This window comes from Gossypium arboreum, chromosome 7 (assembly GCF_025698485.1).
Source record: "Gossypium arboreum isolate Shixiya-1 chromosome 7, ASM2569848v2, whole genome shotgun sequence".
In the NCBI taxonomy this organism is placed as follows: domain Eukaryota; kingdom Viridiplantae; phylum Streptophyta; class Magnoliopsida; order Malvales; family Malvaceae; genus Gossypium; species Gossypium arboreum.
The window spans coordinates 71,050,897-71,070,767 of NC_069076.1; the positions used below are offsets into that span (position 1 = coordinate 71,050,897).

The 19,871-nt window shown below is 31.3% G+C and overlaps 2 long non-coding RNA genes across 2 annotated transcripts; both read left to right on the top strand.

The window, feature by feature from the left end:
• The first annotated feature begins 4,192 nt into the window (after positions 1–4,192).
• Positions 4,193–8,605, top strand: LOC108489623 (uncharacterized). The gene is made up of 5 exons (XR_001872027.2): positions 4,193–4,475; positions 5,056–5,244; positions 6,313–6,361; positions 8,148–8,245; positions 8,381–8,605. It is a non-coding gene; the product is annotated as an uncharacterized LOC108489623 (long non-coding RNA).
• A 2,410-nt stretch (positions 8,606–11,015) lies between these two features.
• LOC128295341 (uncharacterized) lies at positions 11,016–19,524 on the top strand. Its single transcript, XR_008285708.1, has 3 exons — positions 11,016–11,086; positions 11,547–11,630; positions 19,169–19,524. It is a non-coding gene; the product is annotated as an uncharacterized LOC128295341 (long non-coding RNA).
• Positions 19,525–19,871: the final 347 nt, after the last annotated feature.

The following is a 19,871-nucleotide window of genomic DNA, read 5'->3' on the forward strand; positions in this document are numbered from 1 at the left end:
AAACAAGTACTCTTTATAAAATAAAATGAAAAATATCTTTTTAAATGTATAAAAATTCAATGTTATCTAAATCAAACTAGATTAGGTGGCTCAAGAACTGGGTGGGGTATTGTCCGATGAGAGGTAAAAACCTAGTTGACCTATGAACTGGTACGAACTTGTCGTACCAAGCTAAAAAAACCAATTGAAATGGCAGTTGAACCAATTTTTATAATATTTTATTTTTTATTTAAATATTTTATTTTCTTTGAATTGGTCGGATCAGTTATTTTGGGAACCAATTGATTAGACCAATTCAATTTAGTTCAACAGATTTTTAGCTCGATTCAATCAATCCATATCGGTTCTCGTGTTAATAGATTTTTTACCTCTCATCGAACCGATACTCCAATAGATTCTTAGTCTAATTGGTACGGTTAGATAATAATGAATGTTGGAATTTTTATATTTGTTTTTGAATTTTAAGGAGTTTTATTTTTTTCATATTTTTTTAAAATTTTATTTAAAATATGAAAAAATAGTTTTAAAATTTTTCAAAAATTTTATGGCTTTTAAATGGTAAGGACCAAATTGGCAAAAATTGTAAATGTTGAGGGCTAAAAAAATTATTTTACGTTTGACACTGTTAACTTTAATGACAAAATTGAATACAGGAGCCAATATTTTTAAATAAAAAAAGTACAAACACTCAATCTTTCAAAATTAAAGTATAAAAACTAAATTTTAAAATTTGAAATAGTACAACGACCTTTGGAATAATTAAAACAAAATAAAAATATCAAAATAAACCGTCTTTCATCTCCCTTCTTGTTTCATTTTTCATTTTCTTTCAATTTAATTCCTCCTACTAAGGGTGAGCGTTCAATCGAGTAGAATTGAATAGAGTGAAAAAAATTCAAGTTAATCGAGTTCACAAGTTCCATTTTATCATCTTAACTCAGTTTGAAATTTTTTCGAATTGAATAAAATTATTTGAGTTAAATTAAAAATTAAACATGTCAAATAAAAATATTGTTATAGTAAAATTAATTTCATATTAGAGTATATAAATTTGAAACCATATATATTTAAAAAAATTTAAAGCAAAAAGAAGAATAAGAAAGAAAGATACTTGAGTATGATAAATTTAAATCATTAATTAGATTCCCAAATTATTATTTTAGAAAATTTTTAAAATTTTAAATTTTATATATATTTTAGAATTTTTAAAATTGATAATTTTTCTTAAAAATATAAAATTTGAAATTTTTATAAATATTTTGAATTATTAAAATTATTTTGAATTTTTTTTGAATTTTTGTTGAGAGAGACCAATTTACTTATTTTCAAAGTTGACAAGGATCAAAAGAGTATTTAAACCAATTTGTTATTCGAATTATTTGAATTGTGAAATTCAACACAACTCAAACTCAAAACTCGAATAAGTTATTCGAGTTGACTCAAATAAGTCGATTTGATTAACTCGAAATTCGAATTTTTTTTCCATTTTTTCGAATCGAATTGAGCTTTGCTCACCCCTGCCTCCTACCATTTTCAACTCTCTTAAGCTTTAACTTCCAAATTTTCACCATAGATATTAGTGAAATCACAAGAGTAACTTCATGGCAAGCTAAGTTTTATGTAGAGCTAGCTAGAATACATATTTGAGGAGAGAGAAAAGAGAAGTTAAGGATTCAGAAAGGTTAAGGTAAGGATGATAAGATTTCCTTAAGGGGTTTCATGTTTATTTCATTTAAAATGCATGAAATAGTATGAGATTTTTGTTTTGGTATTCAATGTTTGTATATATGTTGTGTTAATGAAGAGAAGGAAAAGAGGACTTAACATCAAATAGGTGATAAAGGCAAAGAAATAACAAGGAGTGAAGGAAGCAAGAAGAAGGTAGGGGTTCATTCCAAGCAATTTTGTTATAAGAATATCAATAATTTTACTTTATCTAATTTAAACCCTAAATGAGTGTAGACACTCAATTTTGCTCGGGCCCGGAAATAAGTCCAAAAATAAAAATAATAAACCCCCCAAAAAAAACGAAGTCCAAAGTTCAGTCCAGAATTACAAATATAATTTGGCCCGATCGGAATGGCCCATTACTTGAAAAGATTTAAGGTCCATCTACAAGCTTGCACTACAGCAAAACAGGTTTTTAGCGGCGTTTTTAGCGGCGTTTGAACGAAAAATGCCGCTAAAGATCGAGCATTAGCGGCGTTTTTTAAAAAGCGCCGCTAATGCTCGACCTTTAGCGGCGTTTTCCAGAAAGCGCCGCAAAAGAGTTTTGTAAAACGCCGTCGTTTTGTATTGACATTTTAGTGGCTTTAGCGGCGCTTTTTAAAAATGCCGCTATAGGTACACCTTTAGCGGCGCTTTTTTAAAAACGCCGCTATAGGTACACCTTTAGCGGCGCTAATGCTTGATCTTTAACGGCGTTTTTCTAAAAACGCCGCAAAAGAATTTTGCAAAACGGCGTCGTTTTGTATTGAGCTTTTAGTGGCTTTAGCGGTAGCTTTTAAAAACGCTATAGGTACACCTTTAGCGGCTTTTTAAAAGCATACAAAAACATTTCATCTGTTTACTTATAGTTTAACTATTTACTTATAGTTTAACTGGTTTATTTTATTAAAATACAATTTATTTTTAATTAAATATTTAAATTCTTCGAAAAAAATAATGACACAGAGAAAAAATTTGAAAGTAAAACATAGAAAAATATTTATTAAAATGAAAAAATGAAAATACTATTATTTAAAATAATTTTAAAGATTTTTGGTATATGACTGATTGTTTTTAATTTATATGTTAAATATTTTCTTATATAATTGTAAAAGAGATAGTATTAATTTTAAAATATTGAATTAATTATCATTGTAGTATAGGGTTTACGATACTCGGTATACGATATCGATTAAGGGTTTAATGTTTATGAGTTACTATTTTAAGGTTTATGGGTTATGGGTTTAGGGATTATGGTTTAAGGGTAGTTTAAGGTTGGGGTTTAAGGTTTCACTGCAGCAAAATAGGTTTTTAGCGGCGTTTTTTGAAAAACGCCACAAAAATTGAAAAAAAACTAAAATACTATTGTTTAAAATAATTTTAAAGATTTTTTGTATATGACTGATTATTTTTTAATTTATATGTTAAATGTTTTCTTATATAATTGTAAAAGAGATAGTGTTAATTTTAAAATATTGAATTAATTATCATTATAGTTTAGGGTTTACGGTATTTGGTTAAGGGTTTAATGTTTATGAATTACTATTTTAAGGTTTATGGATTATGGGTTTAGGGATTATGGGTTATGGTTTAAGGGTTGGGGTTTAAGACTTAGGGGTTATGGGTTAAGTGTTAGGTTTTTAGGGTTTATAGATTATGTTTATGATTTAGGGTTTAGGGGGCAGGGATTAGGGATTAGGGGTTTAAGGCTTGGATTAATTAATGCTTTGTAATTTATATATTAAATAATTTATTATATAATTGTAAAAGAGATAAGATTAATTTTAATATATTAAAATTATGATTATAGTTTAAATTATAGGTTAAGGTTTGGGGTTTATGGTCTAGGATTTATGATATAGGGTTTTAGGTTTAAGGGTTGGGGTTTAAGGGTAAATATATTGAACTACTTAACTTGTGTATCTTAGAGTTTTTATAATGTAAATCTAAATAAGATAAATATAAATTATTATTTTAAAATATATATATCAAAATGGGTTAAATCCCAAAAGCATAAATTATGAACACAATTATTGATATAAATCATTTTATATTTATATATTGCATACATAAATGTTTATATTTATTCAATATAAAAATATATTGATGTATTTATTTTTAAAACGTGTATGATTAAATCAAAATTAAAGTTTCAACTATACATTTAAACCACAATTAGAATTTCACGTCTACAATTACACATTAAACTGAAATTCATATATAATATTGAGATATATCTCTATCAAAATTTAGGTATATACATATAATTAAATATAGTTTAAATTATTTAAGAGATAATAATAAAGTTTATATATATTAAAATAAAATAAAGAATTTTTAGCAGAGTAAAAAGTTGAGAAAATGACTTTTTGTGACGTTTTTATTAAAAATGCCGCAAAAAGTAAGCAATAGTGGCGTTTTTTATAAAAAACGCCACAAAATTTTTTACACAAAACGGTACCTTTTTGTTACCCAAAATGCATTGGACTTTTTCATTCCCCCCTTCCCCCGAAATCCCAAAATTTGACAAGAAATCTTTCTTTTTTTCCCTCCTTTCTTTTCCCAAAATTGGTTCCCTCCCCCATCCCTAAAAAAATCCTAAAATTTCACTTGAAATTTCTTCTCTTTTTTTCCCCATTTTATTTTTCCCGAGCCATTTCTCCCCTACCCCGATTCCCTTTATTTTTTCCCCCAATTTCCTCAAATCGGCAGCCCTCTGCATCTCCGTCGGTAGCCCGCTGCTGTATCTCTGTCGACATCTGCTGTCGGTAGCCCTCTCTTTCTTTGTTTACTATCACTGTTTTTACTTGTAATTTTCATATTATTAATTATCTCTTCAAATGGGTTTTCTTTTCAATTTATATGCCATCGGGAATAGACCTCTTTAGTCTTCAAAAACACTTTCCCTGATCGTTAATTTTACTACAGTTGACAGTGTTCTAAGGGTTCAGACTCGAGAGTGTGCTATTGGTATGCTTGAAAAAGCTATAAAGTAACTTCATTTCTTCAGTTCTCCTTGTGCTCAGAGATAAATCGATTCTTGTTTTTTTGAATTTTGCAATTTGAGAAAACAAATACTCTTGTTCTTCCCTCTGTTGTTTGCTCCCTCTTGAATATTCACTGAAATCCCAAAAATCCCATATTGTTCTTGTTTTGTTTTGTTTTTGCTCCCTCTGTTGTTTTTGAATACTCTCATACAACTTCGTTTAGCTTTCTTTTTATTTTTGTATGTGTTTTTATATGGCTGCTTACTATTTCAACGACAACATTTTTTTATTTGGGAATTGTTATTTTGGTTTCCTCGATCCCTTTTCCGGTGATTTGGGTCCATGCAATGGGATTTCACAGTCCTTGGTTTTGGATAATGAGAAAAGTGAGCTGGTGGTGAAGTCGCCGGTGAAGGTTGGAAAGAAAAGCGTGGCGGAAGAGAAAGTTATAGCGGCTTTAAAGAGTCATAGCGAAGCTGAGAGGAGGAGGAGAGAAAGGATTAATGCTCACCTGGACACCCTCCGTACTCTCTTGCCATATAGAGAAAAGGTTCTTCTTACAACCTTCTTTATATATGTTAGATGGATAATATAGTTCATTTAAATTGTTTGCTTATATTATGTGCCTGCTAGGATTCTTTGAGTCTTAAAACTTTTGTTTAACAGTGATCATTAGATGTAATTACCAGGTTGTCCAGGTAGAGTATAAGGTAGAATATGAAGGGTAGCTATGAACCTGAAAGGATCTTTGTCGACCGTAAAATGAATATTTGGATATTTTAATTATAACAAAAAAAATTTGTTGTAAGGTCATTTGCTGCATCAATTTTGCACTTGGAAGGTCAACTCTGAATTTCATAAATGCTGGAGTTAACTAAGGGGATGCATCATTCTTTTTAGCAGATGTTTTACAATTTGACAATTACGAGATTAAGGTTTATTTAGGATCCCAATTTCAGACCTTCAATTCTAGATAATGGCCTGCCTTTGAAGCTGTAACTGCTTCCATTGGTGGAGATATTATCTGTAAAATTTATAGGAGAAGTTTTTATACAGTGTGTGATTTGAGAAATGCACTGCAAGGTATTGATTTTATTTCTTCCTCTGATGACGAAATCTGTGCAAAATGGTTAGGAATAAAAGTGGTTCAATAGGGGAAAACCCTTGTGATTTTGCTCTTGCTTACTACTTGGTATCACTCATTTTCACATTTCACCTTGTGTATATTTTAGCATTTATCTTTCCTGTCTTCTAATCTGCGCCACCTTTAATTTCCTATCCATCACCCATTCCACACGACACACATATAACCCCCTTCTCTCTCTGTTCAATTGCAGTGCGGATGGTTCATCTTTTATCATTTACTCTCTCTTTGTTTCCTTTTGAAGAGATTTTTAAGCTGTTTATCTTTTCTCTTGATAATAAGCTCTAACGGCAGAAAAACAAAAGGAGGGATCTTTTGAAGTGGAAAAAAAGAGAATAAGATCAGATTAACATCTTTGTTGGTTTTTTTTTTTACTTTTTATTTATTTGGGTTTGGGAAATGAATTGTGAGTTTTTGATTTGTTCTTCACAAGGATCTGTTTTAAGCTTTTGGGTTTTGTTTTTGAGTGTTTAGAGAAAGAGAAATGGCTGAAAGTAATGAAATCAACCTCAACGAGTGCAAGGTACAATATTTTCTCCTTTTTTTTTCCGTTTACTCATTGTGTATATTCTTTCTAGAATTGGGTTGTCAAAGTTGAGTTCTATAATGAATTCTTCATATATTTTCGGGGTTGTTTTGGTTAATGAAGCTGAGTTTTAGCTTATTTTTTTGTTAGAGTTGATGGTCTTATCAATCTTATTTATTGAACTTTTTTCCATATTTGAATATCTAGGGTTATGGGTTGTGGAAAGTTGATTCTTTTGCTGTTTTTGGGGTATGGAACAGTTTAGTTTGATTTTTATGCTTCAACGTCATATATGAGTTTATGTATTATATTGTTGTTTTAATTATATAATTGAATAAATATTGTTAATTGAGGTGTTAAAGTGCTGCAAACTGAAGTGTTTGAATGCTGTAAATTGAAGTGTTTGAATGCTGTAAATTGAAGTGTCTAAATGCTGTAAATTGATGTGCTTAAATGTTGCAAATTGAAGTGTTTAGTTGCTGGACATTGAGATGTTTTATCGTTGTAATTGAGGTGTATAAATGTTGTTAATTAAGATGTTAAAGTGCTGCAAATTGAAGTGCTTAAATGCTGTAAATTGAAGTGTTAAAGTGCTGCAAATTGAAGTGTTTGAATGCTGTAAATTGAAGTGTTTAAATGCTGTAAATTGAAGTGCTTAAATGTTGCCAATTGAAGTGTTTAAGTATTGCAAATTGAAGTGTTTAGTTGCTGGACATTGAGATGTTTTATCGCTGTAATTGAGGTGTATAAATGTTGTTAATTGAGATGTTAAAGTGCTGCAAATTGAAGTGCTTAAATGCTGTAAATTGAAGTGTTAAAGTGCTGCAAATTGAAGTGTTTGAATGCTGTAAATTGAAGTGTCTAAATGCTGTAAATTGATGTGCTTAAATGTTGCAAATTGAAGTGTTTAGTTGCTGGACATTGAGATGTTTTATCGCTGTAATTGAGGTGTATAAATGTTGTTAATTGAGATGTTAAAGTGCTGCAAATTGAAGTGCTTAAATGCTGTAAATTGAAGTGTTAAAGTGCTGCAAATTGAAGTGTTTGAATGCTGTAAATTGAAGTGTCTAAATGCTGTAAATTGATGTGCTTAAATGTTGCAAATTAAAGTGTTTAAGTACTGCAAATTGAAGTGTTTAGTTGCTGGACATTGAGATGTTTTATCGCTGTAATTGAGGTGTATAAATGTTGTTAATTGAGATGTAAAAGTGCTGCAAATTGAAGTGCTTAAATGCTGTAAATTGAAGTGTTAAAGTGCTGCAAATTGAAGTGTTTGAATGCTGCAAATTGAAGTGTTTAAATGCTGTAAATTGAAGTGCTTAAATGTTGCAAATTGAAGTGTTTAAGTACTGCAAATCGAAGTGTTTAGTTGCTGGACATTGAGATGTTTTATCGCTATAATTGAGGTATTTAAATGTTGTTAATTGAGATGTTAAAAGTGCTGCAAATTGAAGTGTTAAAGTGCTGCAATTTGAAGTGTTTGAATGCTGCAAATTGAAGTGTTTAAATGCTGTAAATTGAAGTGCTTAAATGTTGCAAATTGAAGTGTTTAAGTATTGCAAATTGAAGTGTTTATTTGCTGGACATTGAGATGTTTTATCGCTATAATTGAGGTGTTTAAATGTTGTTAATTGAGATGTTAAAGTGCTGCAAATTGAAGTGTTTGAATGCTGCAAATTGAAGTGTTTAAATGTTGTAAATTGAAGTGCTTAAATGTTGCAAATTGAAGTGTTTAAGTACTTATTTTGGGTTTTTTAACTTGTGTGATTATTTGTGTTTCTAGCTATTGGTTTCAATTAGATGAGGCTAACATATCCATCACCAGTGTATAGAGGTATCTTTGCCACGTTCCTTGCAGGTTCAAGACAGGTTTCAGGAAAGGTAGGAAAATGCTAATATCCTTAGGCTCATTGCTTTTTGATTTTAGTTCCATTGCGTATTTCTGTTCTTGTAAGAAATTTTGTGTTTTTTTTTTCTTTCAAAATGTTTTTATTTTTGATTGGGGGTGATGTATAGGTACTGAAGCAGCACCAAGAAAGAAGGTTGCAGCAGTTTCTGCTTAAAAGGCAAATTGTAATGGTATGAGGTTTTGTTTTGGATGAAGCCATGTTTATGAGGAAACATTTAGTGATGAAGAGTGAACTTATGTTCTATTGGATGCTTTAGTTGTTATTTAGTTTCTATTTGAATGTAGTTGTCTTATATTTTGAACAATTATTGGAGCCAATGTTTGACCCTTAATTTCTTCATTGTCTTTTTTTTCTTTAATTCGATTAATGTTATTGTTTCGTTAATTTAAATTCATTAATTTTTATATTTAGTTTTGAAGTTTAAATTTTAATAGGAAATTTAATTTAATTAATATTTTTATTTATCCTTAAAAGTGTATAGTTTAAAGTTCAAAGTTCAAATTTTAAATTTTAAACATAATATAATATTTATCATAGAAATAAATATTATTTAATTAAAATAATTTTTTAAAGGTTATATTCTTTAGCGGCGTTTGTGGGAAAAGCGCTAAAGGTGTATTTTATAGCGGCGTTTGTAGGAAAAGTGCTGCTAAAGGTTATGACTTTTAGCGGCGCTTTTCCCACAAACGCCGCTAAAAGCCATGACTTTTCACGGCATTTTTTGAATAAACGCCGCAAATTTTTGCAACGTTTCCTATAGCGGCGTTTTTTGCGGCGCTAGTAAAAACGCCGCAAATAGTTTTAGTGGCGCTTAAAAACGCCGCTAAAGGTTAAAAAAAGCGCCGCTAAAAGTCTATTTTCTTGTAGTGTTGACTCATATGGAAATATAATCTTCAATGATATGCAATCTTAGATATGATATGCAATCTTAGATATGATACAATCTTAGATATGATTGCAATCTTAGATATGATATACAATCTTAGAAGATATGATTTTGTAATCTTGGAGATTTAATTTGTAGATATCCTTTAATCTTAACCGTTGATGTAATTGATCTGTACCAGTGGATTTGGAGAGGCTCAACTATAAATAGAGGCCTCTCCCTTCATTGTAAGACACACTGGAGTTTTGGGAAGCAATAAGAATTCTTGAGAGCATTCACTCAAATTTCTCTCCCTCTTGCGTTCTTACTCTCTGTGGTTTGTTCTTATTTTATTCTTCGCTATCTTAGTTTTTCAACCCTTTTTATTTTAATTTCATCATTTTTCAAATATGTATATAATATTTATTCTATTAATTTTATAGGTTATATATTATAGATTATTTATTTTCCTATATTTTTATATGAAAAATACTTATTATATTATTATTATATCCCTTATCATATTGTATTTCGTCATATTCTATTTATATATTTTCATTACATATTATATTTTACTATATATCGTAATACTTTTCTTTAATATATATTATATTATATTTCCTTATATTACCTTTATTTTATTATAATGTATATATTATATTATTTTATTAGTTATATACATCTTTAAAGTTTTATAAATAAATGTAATATTAATATTTAGTACATTTTATGCATAACTATTATATTTTATAATAGAACTTATATGTAGATATCATTATTTTAAAAGGGGTTCTCTTTTATCATTTTATATTATACTTTTAAATGTCTTATTTCTATTTATTTGTATTTTATACATTTTACTTATTTATCTTTGTTTTTTTTTATATTTCGATATTGTTTAGTTGATTAAATCCTACATATCATTTATAATATTATTTTATAATTATTGTTAGAAGTCGTATTTTAGAATTGGCATGTATGTTGGTGTGATTTTAGGCATGTTTATGTTAAATTGTATGCTATGCACTGTTTTTTTTTCTTTGTGTCTATTGGTTTATTAAAATGTATATAGAATTATATCTTATAAGTTTATATGCTTACTTATTCATTTTAATGTATATCGATATTTTTTTGTATGTATATTTTACTTGTTTTTAATTTGCTATGTTCGTTGTTTAAAATTTGTTTAAATTCATGTTTTTACTTACTTATTGTGATAATATGTTATATTGTATGTTATTCCATAATGTAAATATGCTCATTCATGCATCAATTTAAAAAACGAGACTCTAAAGTTTTCAAAAATAAAAAGGCAATGCTTGGTGTTTGGAAACTTCGGGAAAAGTAGTGCCCTAACTTATTGGGTTGCAATTTTTCTCGTTGAGTTCGAATAGTCAAATACCCTTCTAAACTTTTAAAATTTTCAAAATACAAGCAACTATCTTGGAATTTCAAAGCGTTGTGTCCTAACTTACTGTGTAATAGCCCGATTTTGGGTCTAGTCGGAACAATGGTTTCGGGACCACAAACCTGACGAAAAAATTATTTTTATTATATTTTATAGTCTATAAATTTATGAAAATATTTCGTAAAAATTTCATTCGAAAATTTTGACGTTTGAGCACTCAATTTAGTCAAAAGGACTAAATTGTAAAAAGTGCAAAAGTTGAGTTCTTTATATATGAGGTGCCTAATTGTTATGAGTTTTAAATTGAAAGTCCTTATGTGACAATTATTCCTTTAATAAGTTAGTGAATGGATATTTGTTTGGTATTTTGAAATTTGGTTGAAATAAAAGGGTAATTTTGTAAATTAATTAAAATAACCTAATAAGACAAATGATAAAAGTTATCATTTTTTTCATTCTTTCTTCTTCAACCGTGGAAAGAACTGAAAATGGCAGCCATGGATGAGCTCCATTCAGCCAAGCTTCTATGGCTTATATAGGTACGGTTTTGTCCCGCTTTTAATGATTTTCGTATTTTGAGATCCCGAAGCTTAAATTTTCTATTTCTACCAATTGATTGAAGAGAAATTAGAGTTTAAAATTTACCCATTCATGATATGGTTGTGTTTTGATGATTTATAGTGGATAATGAATGTTTGATGTGTTAAATATGAGTTTTATTCAATGAATTTCGGTAAAAATGTCAAAAAGGGGTTAAATTGTGAAAGTTACAAATTGATCATAAGTGTGTGAATTAGTGAAAATTTGGAGTTTCCATAGAAGCGAAAAATGTTCAGCATGTCTTAAACCTTATAGAAATTGAATAAAAATTAATTTACGAGCATTGGGGCAAAAGTGCAAATATGTAAAAGTTTAGGGTCAAAATGAAAATTTGTAAAATATGATTTTAGACCCATATGAATATTGTGACTGATTGGTAGGCTAAATGTGATGTTATAGATGATGAAAATTGAGACTTGGACCTAGAACGGAAAGAAATCGATTTATGGACGAGTATGTCCTTTTCACATTTGTGGTATCGAGGTAAGTTCATGTGTAAATAATGTAGCATAATTATTATTTTTAAATTATTGATGTTAAATATAGGATATGCTGATTCTTATCATGAAATATATGCTTTGTGGTTATTTTCGAATAAAATGCAAATTAAGTGTATTATTTGTTAAATATAAAGTGCTACCGAGTATTGGTTTCAGTATTTTACGGAAGATGGCAAGGAGACGTGTTCGAGAAAAATCCCGTTTGAACCTTAGGAATAGATTAGGATACAAGTGACATGTCACTAGAATGGTTGAGCATCCGAACTCGTTGAGTTGAGTCCGAGTTCACTTATGGATGTGGAATCTCCGAACTCGTTGAGTTGAGTCCGAGTTCGTGAGATGTAACTAGGCATCCGAACTCGTTGAGTTGAGTCCGAGTTCACTTATGGATGCGAACGCCCGAGCTCGTTGAGTTGAGTCCGAGTTCACTTATGGGCGGGTTACATGGTAGCTTGGCTACAAATATGGCACTTATGTGCAAATTATCCATGTATCCGAGTTATATTCCGATGTGTTCAACGGGTAAAATTTCTAGTGGAATGGAAGAACACTTAAGATGTAGGTGACGTATTGGTAAGTATTGTGAAATGGACATTTTGGACAGGTATGTACTTAACCCTCGGGTTGAAAATAGATACAACAATGATAAGGTGGTAAGATCATGAATGAGTAATTTAGCCTTGACAGATTTGAGTTACTGCAGTAGTGTAACTTTGAAAATACACTAAAAATAGTGAAAAATGAGTTAGAGGCAGAATAAAATATGGGATTAAAGCTTAATGAGTCTATTTTCACATGAAAGAAACAGAGGAAGAAAAAGAATTCCATATTGTTTGATATTTGAATTATTGTGAAACAGGGTCTGAATGAATTCGAGATTCCCTATTCTAACTTTAGAAATTCACCAAAAATTGTACAAAAATTATTAAGAGTTATACCTTACATGAATGGATTCCTTATTGAGTCTATTTTTATGGGAAATAAAAATCATGGTCGTTGGAATTTTGTACAGGGAGAAATTCGGTTTGTAGTGCACAGGGGTCAGAGTGGTCATACCCTAAAACAGGGGATACTTTAACTAATAAACTGTACTATTTGGCTTAACCAAAAATTCTGGAAATTTTATGGAAGAAAGGAAAATAAGTCTAGTTTCAGGGAAAATTAACGGAACTTAATTCGGAGTTTTGTAGCTCCAGATATAAATAATTTAGTGACCATTGCTCAGAAAGACAGCTTGTAGTGAACTTGAAAATATGTTGTAAACATTGATAAAACAAGTTAATGAGTTGCTAATTGTTTTCATATGAACTTACTAAGCGAAAGCCTACCCCTTCTTTCCCATGTTTTCTAGAGTTTCCAGGTTAGCTCGGGTTGGAGGCCGTCGAGATATTATCACCCTATCGAGTTAACGTTATCGAGTAAGTAAACTCAAGTGATTCGAGTCTATGGCATGTATAGGGTTTTAATGTGAGTATGTAATATTATGATTTAGCCAAAGGCATTGGCTTGTTATTAAGGTAGTATTAGTCATGTAAATTGGCCTATGTCGGCTAATGACATTATGGGCCCATATGATTATTCTTATGCATGTATGTTATTATCTCTTGTGATGTGGCTTACAACATGTATGCCTAGAGATTGAATTGAGATTCATTGATGAGCTAGTAACTAATGCAGGATTAAGTGATTGGTAAATAGTTAATAATGCTTCATGAATGGTTTGTGATGTAATGATAGTTATGTCTAGTATGTGGTAATGATATGGGCAAATTCTATAATATTTATTACATAAGAAAATAACTTGAGCATATCATGTTTGTAGATGTTTAAGAGCTCATTTATGCCACGTTGTATGTTATTGGATAAGTATGTATCTATGCATGTGGTGTGAGAGTGACAAAAGGCTTGATAATTAGACTATTTCGGCCACACGGCCGAGCACATGGGCGTGTGAAGCCTTAACGCAAGAGATTTTTCTAAGTTTTTCATGAGTTCTCGATTGGGTCCCGAACCGCCCCGAATGCATGTATTGGGCCTCCTAAGCTCGCATAAGGGACAAATTGCATGTGAAAAGAAAAGTTTTTAATTATTTGAGATTTCATGGCCCTGTTTAGTATGGAAGTGTTAGTAAAAGTCAGGTAGCACCTCGAACCCCGTCCCGGTGTCGGATGCGGGCGAGGGGTGTTACATTTAGTGGTATCAAAGCATGGTTTAGTCGGTTCTCGGACTAACCTAGCGTAAGAGAGTCTAGTTATACATGCCATAGTATTACTCATGATAGTGTGATATCTCTCGGCCCTAACAAAACTGTTGATTAAGGCAGGAATGAGTTCCAACCGAGCAAATCTTGATAGAGATAAGAGTAAAGTTGAGATTATTGAATCATGCTTATGATATGCTGAAAATTTGGAAAGGTATGAAAAGAAATCCATGATTTTTTTTATATGAACTAGTTTTCATTATGTGATACTCTTGAGATAAAGAATGTGAAATAGTGGAGTAAAACACAGTTAAGTTGTGAAAAGCGCTTTTATGCATGTTAGTATTCATACGATGTTAAATGTCCAACTTGATTTGGCTAAGTGTTTAGGAAAAGAAAGAAATTTGCTTGAAATGACAGAATGTATGTATGAATGCTTTTATTGCATGATTAATAATCAAGATATACATGAGGTTGACATTTATGTCTAGATTGATGAAGTCAATATGCAATAATGTTATGCTTTATAATCTCAGTTACAGAATCATAAATGTCACAATAGCATGAAAGTTGTAATGAAAGATCAAATTGGGTGGAACGCAGGGAACGAGTACGATCGTTCACTAATGAATTGACGGAAAAGACTATGGTTGGACCATGGCAATACATGAGATTTGTGTGCCAGTGTAAGACCATGTATGAGACATGGCATCGGCATTGAGACGAGGGCTAGTGTAAGACATGTCTGGGACATGCATCGGCCTCGAGATGATAGCCAGTGTCAGACATGTCTGGGACATGCGTCGGCTACGAGATGTGCTAGTGTAAGACATGTCTGGGACATGCGTCAGCACGGTTACATGTGTCGATGTAAGACACATGCGGGACACGGCATCGACACGATGGATGAGAGCTAGTACAATACCATAGTTGAACTATGGCATCAAGTAAGCGATGTACTCAAAACCATAAGACGTTCTCCAATTTGATAAATATTGGCAAGTGATTAAGACTAAATATGGGAATTTGATAGAACATTAAGGGTAATTTGAGAAAAAGAAATGAAAGTTTGAGTTATGATAAATTCACTTATATTTAGCTAATATTCGCATGAAATAAAGTTACATGTATTACTGAGATATGTGAAAATGTGTTTATAACAAGTTGGAAATTTGAAATGTTTGAATCAATATGCGTAAAGCTATACTGTTGTTGAATATGTATTTGCTTGAAAGTCAAAAGTTTAGAGGCTTTACAATCTTCGCCCCCTTACCAGAATAGATTTATACGATGAGATTCTTGAGAAATATGTTGCATAAGCTTGCAAAAGTGAAACTGAAGAGTACAAAAATGGAATAGTATGAGATTAGTGAAGATAGAATTAGTTAGAGAAATAATGTCGGACTTGCACGTATGTCCGAGTATGACGAATTCAATTAAACAAAAGTGATGGCTATCTTTCTCTTGAGTATTCTATGTTTTCCTCTATTCGGGAATACGTATGGTTATCCCTTTCGAGTGGGAATTCTATTGTGTGAGGATGCTTGGAGACCGTGATATTAGATGAAAAGTTCTATTGGTCCGATTAGTTATGATCTACATTTCCCCATCTCTTGATTTCTATTCGATATATTGGAATGAAGTTGACAGAAAAATCTATGTAAGATTATTCGATGTTCTATTGATTATGGTTTATATATGCGAGAATTATATTATCTCTATTATGAGAAATTCTAAAGCATACTGACATGAGTTTCCTTCGGTTTTCTCTGAGGATTTTTGGATCATCTTTATTATTTTCTTCGGATTATATTCTCGATTTCGGTATAATCTTTATATCTTGGAATTTCTTATATTGGCTTTTCTATCGTTCTTGTTTGAGAATTATCAAGCTTGGTTTATCTTTACGAGTAATCTTTGACTTGCGATATTAGAATCATGTTATGATTAAGCTTCGCTCGATCATAGAAGTGTGGGATTTCAGGTTTCGAGATTTCTTTAAAATTTCGGGGTAAAGAATGGTTATTCGCAAAAGTAAATTTGAGTTATGTGCATTTAAGTTTATTCTCGGTTCGAGAATACCGTTACGTGTTCCTTGGTAAGTAGTCGATACAATCGAAATGATGGGGTTTTATTCTTGAAAGTATGTTATGGAAACATATTAGTTGGATTTCTCTTGTTCGAGAGATGTTATAAGTATAGTTATCCCGATTAATAAAAGACCACATCTATGAAGTTGGAATCATTTGATTCATGTTAGTAAAGTTTCTAAACAGTTGATGATCGAGTATAGAAATGTGGCTATAAGTGGTAAATTAAACAAGTACAAAGATGATTCGACTTTTAATTTGGAATTGCAGGAGGATTTGATTTTGGTTTCTATTACTATTAATTCGAGTAAGATTTCAAGATCTTGAGAAACTCGGGTATCTGAGAGAATTGAGTACTGAGTTCACAAGAGATCTTGTTTATTCGTTCAAAGGATGTCGAATTGTCTATAGGGTAAAGCCGAATATCAAATGTATTCGAGATTATTATTGTCGATGATGATGGGAAGAAAATGAGAAAGGACTGTTATGAATTTCAGATCGGGATGTCTCTCATTTCCAGGAAAAAGGAGAGATGCAAGTTGAATTGTGAAAGATTGATGATGGAAGTCTGCATGATTATTTTAGTATGTACAGATATATTATTCAACAGATATGACTGAGTTGTATGTTTCTAAGTTTATAGTTCCAAGAATGTCAGTCTCCAGTGTTTCAAATTGAGCTCCGAGGTTTATACCTCAACTATGGAAAAGCTATAGGAAATCTTGAGTATGAGCTTGTGTGGAGTTGTTTTGTAAGTTGTGAGAAAAAGATATAAGTGACTCGTGAAAGTAGAGAACAACTTTTTCTGGTAAAATTTTCGGGGACGAAAATCCCTAAAGGGGGGAAGAAATGTAATAGCCCGATTTTGGGTCTAGTCGGAATAATGGTTTCGGGACCACAAACCTGACAAAAAAAAATTATTTTTATTATATTTTTATAGTCTATAAATTTATGAAAATATTTCGTAAAAATTTCATTCGAAAATTTTGACGTTTGAGCACTCAATTTAGTCAAAAGGACTAAATTGTAAAAAGTGCAAAAGTTGAGTTCTTTATATATGAGGTGCCTAATTGTTATGAGTTTTAAATTGAAAGTCCTTATGTGACAATTATTCCTTTAATAAGTTAGTGAATGGATATTTGTTTGGTATTTTGAAATTTGGTTGAAATAAAAGGGTAATTTTGTAAATTAATTAAAATAACCTAATAAGACAAATGATAAAAGTTATCATTTTTTCATTCTTTCTTCTTCAACCGTGGAAAGAACTGAAAATGGCAGCCATGGATGAGCTCCATTCAGCCAAGCTTCTATGGCTTATATAGGTACGGTTTTTGTCCCGCTTTTAATGATTTTCGTTTTTGAGATCCCAAGCTTAAATTTTCTATTTCTACCAATTGATTGAAGAGAAATTAGAGTTTAAAATTTACCCATTCATGATATGGTTGTGTTTTGATGATTTATAGTGGATAATGAATGTTTGATGTGTTAAATATGAGTTTTATTCAATGAATTTCGGTAAAAATGTCAAAAGGGTTAAATTGTGAAAGTTACAAATTGATCATAAGTGTGTGAATTAGTGAAAATTTGGAGTTTCCATAGAAGCGAAAAATGTTCAGCATGTCTTAAACCTTATAGAAATTGAATAAAAATTAATTTACGAGCATTGGGGCAAAAGTGCAAATATGTAAAAGTTTAGGGTCAAAATGAAAATTTGTAAAATATGATTTTTAGACCCATATGAATATTGTGACTGATTGGTAGGCTAAATGTGATGTTATAGATGATGAAAATTGAGACTTGGACCTAGAACGGAAAGAAATCGATTTATGGACTAGTATGTCCTTTTCACATTTGTGGTATCGAGGTAAGTTCATGTGTAAATAATGTAGCATAATTATTATTTTAAATTATTGATGTTAAATATAGGATATGCTGATTCTTATCATGAAATATATGCTTTGTGGTTATTTTGAATAAAATGCAAATTAAGTGTATTATTTGTTAAATATAAAGTGCTACCGAGTATTGGTTTCAGATTTTACGGAAGATGGCAAGGAGACGTGTTCGAGAAAAATCCCGTTTGAACCTTAGGAATAGATTAGGATACAAGTGACATGTCACTAGAATGGTTGAGCATCCGAACTCGTTGAGTTGAGTCCGAGTTCACTTATGGATGTGGAATCTCCGAACTCGTTGAGTTGAGTCCGAGTTCGTGAGATGTAACTAGGCATCCGAACTCGTTGAGTTGAGTCCGAGTTCACTTATGGATGCGAACGCCCGAGCTCGTTGAGTTGAGTCCGAGTTCACTTATGGGCGGGTTACATGGTAGCTTGGCTACAAATATGGCACTTATGTGCAAATTATCCATGTATCCGAGTTATATTCCGATGTGTTCAACGGGTAAAATTTCTAGTGGAATGGAAGAACACTTAAGATGTAGGTGACGTATTGGTAAGTATTGTGAAATGGACATTTTGGACAGGTATGTACTTAACCCTCGGGTTGAAAATAGATACAACAATGATAAGGTGGTAAGATCATGAATGAGTAATTTAGCCTTGACAGATTTGAGTTACTGCAGTAGTGTAACTTTGAAAATACACTAAAAATAGTGGAAAATGAGTTAGAGGCAGAATAAAATATGGGATTAAAGCTTAATGAGTCTATTTTCACATGAAAGAAACAGAGGAAGAAAAAGAATTCCATATTGTTTGATATTTGAATTATTGTGAAACAGGGTCTGAATGAATTCGAGATTCCCTATTCTAACTTTAGAAATTCACCAAAAATTGAACAAAAATTATTAAGAGTTATACCTTATATGAATGGATTCCTTATTGAGTCTATTTTTATGGGAAATAAAAATCATGGTCGTTGGAATTTTGTACAGGGAGAAATTCGGTTTGTAGTGCACAGGGGTCAGAGTGGTCATACCCTAAAACAGGGGATACTTTAACTAATAAACTGTACTATTTGGCTTAACCAAAAATTCTGGAAATTTTATGGAAGAAAGGAAAATAAGTCTAGTTTCAGGGAAAATTAACGGAACTTAATTCGGAGTTTTGTAGCTCCAGATATAAATAATTTAGTGACCATTGCTCAGAAAGACAGCTTGTAGTGAACTTGAAAATATGTTGTAAACATTGATAAAACAAGTTAATGAGTTGCTAATTGTTTTCATATGAACTTACTAAGCGAAAGCCTACCCCCCTTCTTTCCCATGTTTTCTAGAGTTTCCAGGTTAGCTCGGGTTGGAGGCCGTCAGAGATATTATCACCCTATCGAGTTAACGTTATCGGAGTAAGTAAACTCAAGTGATTCGAGTCTATGGCATGTATAGGGTTTTAATGTGAGTATGTAATATTATGATTTAGCCAAAGGCATTGGCTTGTTATTAAGGTAGTATTAGTCATGTAAATTGGCCTATGTCGGCTAATGACATTATGGGCCCATATGATTATTCTTATGCATGTATGTTATTATCTCTTGTGATGTGGCTTACAACATGTATGCCTAGAGATTGAATTGAGATTCATTGATGAGCTAGTAACTAATGCAGGATTAAGTGATTGGTAAATAGTTAATAATGCTTCATGAATGGTTTGTGATGTAATGATAGTTATGTCTAGTATGTGGTAATGATATGGGCAAATTCTATAATATTTATTACATAAGAAAATAACTTGAGCATATCATGTTTGTAGATGTTTAAGAGCTCATTTATGCCACGTTGTATGTTATTGGATAAGTATGTATCTATGCATGTGGTGTGAGAGTGACAAAAGGCTTGATAATTAGACTATTTCGCCACACGGCTGAGCACATGGGCGTGAAGCCTTAACGCAAGAGATTTTTCTAAGTTTTTCATGAGTTCTCGATTGGGTCCCGAAACGCCCCGAATGCATGTATTGGGCCTCCTAAGCTCGCATAAGGG